This window comes from Terrapene carolina, unplaced genomic scaffold (genome assembly GCF_002925995.2).
Source record: "Terrapene carolina triunguis isolate 2854851 unplaced genomic scaffold, T_m_triunguis-2.0 Scaffold360, whole genome shotgun sequence".
NCBI lineage: Eukaryota > Metazoa > Chordata > Testudines > Emydidae > Terrapene > Terrapene triunguis.
The window spans coordinates 116,305-122,123 of NW_020664711.1; the positions used below are offsets into that span (position 1 = coordinate 116,305).

The 5,819-nt window shown below is 43.0% G+C and overlaps 1 pseudogene; it reads left to right on the forward strand.

Moving 5' to 3' along the window:
• Positions 1 to 1,617: 1,617 nt before the first annotated feature.
• Positions 1,618 to 2,566, forward strand: LOC112117692 (annotated as a pseudogene).
• The last annotated feature ends 3,253 nt before the right edge of the window (positions 2,567 to 5,819 follow it).

The following is a 5,819-nucleotide window of genomic DNA, read 5'->3' on the forward strand; positions in this document are numbered from 1 at the left end:
ACTTCCCTTTTTATATACTTTATGTTTATCACAGAATTGTCCTCTATTTGCTTATTTTTTAAGACTTTGCTGCTGCGTGATTGCATACTTCTGATTCCAAATGAGATGTGTGTTGGATTCATCAGTTCGTAATTCTTGTGTTCATAACCCTAAGGTTCTACTATGGATGCTGTTTAACATCCTCCTTGACTTCTAATGGAGTGGAAAGCGTTTCATCACCTCATGTGATATGAATACCTCCTGCTTCTTTCCGAACGCAGAACAGAACTGTTTTTTGAACACATCTACATTCTCTTTAACATTAACAAGTTTACTTTCTCCCTCTCATAATTGGTGTAAAACTTCTCTAGGATATCTTTTCTTCTTAATATACTTAATAACCTCCTTTTTGTGATATGTAGCTCTGTTGAACATTGATTTTTCCCTGATCTCTTTAACAACCCTTTCCAATTTTCATAACATCCAATTTGTATTGCTTGCCATATATATTTCGTTTTTCCTGCTCCCCTCCCACCCCAGTTGCTGCCTCCCCATTCTCACTGAACCAGGTTTTTTTGTCAAAGTTATACACTTTTTTTCACTGTGAAATCGTGGCTTTTTAGCTCCCTAATGAACTCCTCTAAATAACTCTGAATTTTCACTCCCATCTTTCTGTCTCAATTTCCACCCCCTAATCCGTTTAGCTCATAATTTGCCTCATTTTAGGGTAATTAACATTTTTAAAACATGAAGTGTCTATAGATAATATTGATTAGGAACTGTTCTTTCTTTGTCCATTTGAATATAATAAGTCCCATTCTTTATTTTCCTCTCCTGTATCATATGCTCCCATGTTTGTATCTTCTCTACACTAAACTGTCCCAGATTTTCAGTATGTTTCACTAGGGGAGTCTCCCCCATTCTCATAGACTGTATCAGAAACTCCCTTTTTAGCTGCTATATTCTTTACAGAGATTCGGTGACCATAACTGACCATATGTCCAGAGCAGGTTATGGTCCATCCCATTCCTTAGGCATCTGCACATTATCTTTCTTTTGCCCACTACTGGGAATGAGCAGGTGCTTCCGTGGAGCCCAGGTCTTTTCCCCAATGTGTTTTCTCGCTGGGATGTTTCCCCTGCCACATAACTACATAAAGGTTTGGTTATTTTCCACTCTCAGATTTTGAGCAACCATGTTAATGGGGAAATCCCTACAGCATGGATTCTCTAGCCTGGATTTCATTGCATTAAGGAACGATGAGTGATAACCAATATCCACAATCTTGTTTTTGTGGGTGCCTATTAACGTTTCCCACGTCACAATGTGTTAGAATTATTGTGAAATGGAGCACCATCATGTATGGAATTGGCATTAGTAGGGTCAGTTGTTCATAATTCATTTTTCTAAATGAAAATATCATTTTTCTGTGTGTGAAGGGCAACCAATCTGCTTCACCCATGACAACAGCCTCCAGGAGAGCATGTAGTGTCTCATATTTACATTGACTCTCTATCCAGGCATTTGCACTGCGACCATAAGCCTAGACCCTGGGCACATAGAGGAAGTCACAAGAACACACAGTACATGCAGGAAACACCGTTCAGTCTCAGAGTTGGACACCTTCTCTCCTACTCCATGTGAGATTCCAACACGACCAACTTCACAAACCCCTCCACCTTCATCCTGCTGGGCATTCCTGGCCTGGAGGCGGCCCATGTCTGGCTCTCCATCCCCTTGTGCACCATATACACCATAGCTGTCTTGGGGAACTTCACCATCCTGTTCATTGTGAAGAAGGAGCTGAGCCTCCATGAGCCCATGTACTATTTCCTCTGCATGCTGGCCATCACCGACCTGGTCCTGTGCACATCCATCCTGCCCAAAATGCTGAGCATCTTCTGGTTCAATTCCAGGCAGATCGATTTCAGTGCCTGCCTCACCCAGATGTACTTCTTTAACTGCTTTCCAGCAATGGAATCTGGGATTGTTGTGGCCATGGCTTTTGATCGCTATGTGGCCATCTGCAATCCCCTCAGATATCCCACCATCCTGACAAACCATGTGGTGGTGAAGATTGGCTTGGTCGTGATGCTGCGTGGCTGCTTACTTGTACTGCCCTATCCCTTGCTGGCGAGTCGGTGGCCATATTGCAAGACCAACATCATCCCCCACACATACTGCAAGCACATCTCTGTGGTGAACCTGGCCTGTGGCGACGTCTGTGCCAGTAGTTACTACAGTCTCTCTGTGACATTCTTTGTTCCCAGTATGGATGTGTTTTTTATTGCTGTGTCCTATATCCAGATCCTCAGGACCATCTTCAGCCTGCCCACAAAGGATGCCCGGCTCAAGACAATTGGGACCTGCAGCTCCCACCTCTGTGCTATCTTAGTCTTTTACATACCAGATCTCTTCTCCTCCGTCATGCACCGGATTGGTAAAACTATGCCCCGGTATTGCCTCATTCTCATTGCCAACGTGTACCTTCTGGTGCCCCCCCATGCTACACCCCATCATCTATGGGGTGAGAACCAAACAGATCCGGGACAGGCTGCTCTGGCTATTTACTCATAATAGGACGTAAAGTTTCCTCCTGATGCTCAGATTTTCAGACCGAGCTCTGAGCAGAGCTGGTTGGTGAAAAAGTGCTGGGCCCTCTTCCCTGAATCACTGACTGGATAGTCAAAGAGACATTGAACACTTTACTGCGCTTATTGTGCTGTGTCAGTGTGACAAACTGGGGAATCTGACTATGTATAACCCATGGGGTTGCCACCATTCTTATTGCTTGTAACTGGACCACCAAGGCCCCACCCTTTGCCACTACTTCCAAGAAGGCCCCATCCCTGCTCTGCCTCTTCTCCACAGGACCTCCCTGTCGCTTGATCCTCTCTTCTCTTCCCCTCCCCTTTTCATCTGCTGGGTCATCTCCATGTCCCTTCCCCCGACCTCCACAGCTCTTAAAAACTCTAATATTTTGGCAGAAAACTTAGCAGCTAGCTGACAGGAGCACTGTATCTAATGCCTGTATGAAAGAAAGAAAAATAAATAAACATTAGACCCACTCAGCTCTAATACATTTTCCTTAAGGGACATTGGTTAGGTTTAATTTTAATATATGTTCCTACTTTGTTATTTTTTTGGAGAGAGACAGACCCCATCAAGTCTCCTGGGTTCTATCTCAGCTCTGGGAGGGGAGTGGGGTATAGTGGGTTACAGGATGGGGCAGATACATCTGCTGTCTATATAAGAACATCAGCATCGCCATATTGGGTGACACCAATTGTCCATCCAGCCCAGTATCCCCTCTTCCAACAGTGGCCAATGCCTGGAGACCCAGAGGGATTGAACAGAACAGGGAATCAACAAGCGATCCATCCCCTGTCGCTCATTCCCAGCTTCTAATACACAGAGTCTAAGGACACCATCCCTGCCCATCCTGTCAAATAGTCACTGCATAAACTTATCTAGTTCTTTTTAGAACCCTATTATAGTCTTGGCCCTCACTACATCATCTGGCAAGGACTTCCAGTGGTTGACTATGAAGAAATACTTCCTTTTGTTTTTTTTTTAAATCTGCTGCCTATTAATTTCCTTGGGTAACCTCCAGTTGTTGGCCCTGTCAACACTGTTTCTCCACTTTTGAGGTACTCCCTTCTCTTCTCATTATATAATGCCTGCATCTGTAACTTTCACTCCATGCATCTGAAGAAGTGAGTTTTTTTACCCATGAAAGCTGCTGCCCAAATAAATCTGTTAGTCTTTAAGATGCCACCAGACTCCTTGTTGTTTTTGTGGATACAGACAAACATGGCTTCCCCCTGATACTTGACTCCAGTTGTTGTGTTATTTGAAGGAATAAATAACATTTCCATATTTGATTTCCCCCCACCATTCATACCCCCCCAGCTATCTCTTTTCCAAGCTGAAAATAGATAATCTTATTAATCTCTCCTTGTTTGGAAGCTGTTCTGCACTCCTAATAGTTTTTGTTACCTTTTTCCGTACCTTTTCCAATTCTAAGATATCTTTCTGAGGTTGGGATACCAGATCAGAATGCAGTATTAAATATGTGGGCGTACCATGGGTTTATATAGAGGTAATGTGCTATTTTTATATATTAATTGAATTAATCGGCCACTTGTTTAAAACAAAGCAAAGGAATTATTCACACAACTCAACTCTGTTGGTTTTATTGTTAAATCTCATGATGCAAAGTTTGTTGCTAATGGTAAACATTATAACAGAGAATTTGATTCTGATCATAAATCCTAAAAAAGTTCTAACATGCAAAATTTTGGGGAAAAGCTCTGGGCATGCTTGGAGTAGTAAACAAGGAGCCCTAGTAAACTGCTTCTCAGCTAACACCTGTACACAGGCACAAAGCCTGTTACAGCAGGAAAACCATAATAAACCTAGTCTTCTGTGTGGAATGGGAGACTGAGGTACACCAGCTCATTCCATTGATGAATATCTTTATTGCATTATTAACTGATGGAAAAGGACAATGATTAAAAATGTTGCACAAATACATAGAGATGGATTTCAGAGTAGCAGCCGTGTTAGTCTGTATCCGCAAAAATAACAGGAGTACTTGTGGCACCTTAGAGACTAACAAATTTATTAGAGCATAAGCTTTCGTGGGCTAGTGCATCCGAAGAAGTGGGTTGTAGCCCACGAAAGCTTATGCTCTAATAAATTTGTTAGTCTCTAAGGTGCCACAAGTACTCCTGTTATTTTTATAAAGATGGATGTTTTCTTACGACCCACAGAAGGCACACTTGCTGACTTTTGACATCACTAGGCTGATCTATAAAGTGTTCAAAGGTATATACTACAATGTTTTGCAACTCTTCCTAGTTGTATGTTCAAAGCCTAAAGAGTGCCTTGCTCCACATTACTCAGTGACCAACACTCCTGCAGTAAACTAAGGTGGGAAGTGTGATATTCTGTGCCCCAAAGCAACACCGTGGCACCTCCAAACTTACCACATTTAGTATTATCTAGACCAGCCCTGACAGGTGTTTGTCTAACCTGTGCTTAAAAATCTCCAATGATTGTTCATGGAAGCATGCAAGGGCATGTGACCAGCTCATGTGACACTGGACTCCATCTTGTGCTCAGGATGATGATAGTTATGGATGAGAATTACTGATCTCTGATCCCTCAGTGAAAGCCCCGTGTGCCTCCAGAGTGTTCATGTTCCTCTCAGTCATCTCTCTCCAGATCTGTCTGACTACTATCTACCCAGCCATCCTGAGCATTTTCAGGGTATCAGACCCAAAGGAGCTCTAGACATTATCCCTAGTTTTCTTCCCAATCAACTATAATTTTTAAATATGCACAAATACACAAAACAGGCAATTCCTCACTGACTCAGCACAGAGCCCAAGAATTCTCACCTCCCTTGGGGATGGTATTTTAGTTGCTATTTACTCTGAAAGCTGGATAATTAACACAGAAGCTTGTCTCCAGCCAGTTTACATTCATATGCTGCTTCTCCCCTAGAGGCCGAGCAAATCACACTGGGACTGCACAGAGCTATATTATAAACAGTGAAAACCTCTGTGTCGGCTCTCGGTGTGGGATATTGCTACAGATGTTGGGTGAAAAAGACTTGGGATACAGCTACCTAAGGGAGATTCCCAGGGAATACACTTCCATCTCCGAATTCACAGGTACCTATGACTTGCTGGGGAGCTCACCTGCGAGTACAACATGGGTGTGGTGGGATAGAGAGTAATCTGTGGTCCTTTCCACTCTGTACAACCATTAAACATCCCAGGGCCCTTGCCACAGATGATGAGTTTACTCCAGTATCACTGGCCAAAATGTCA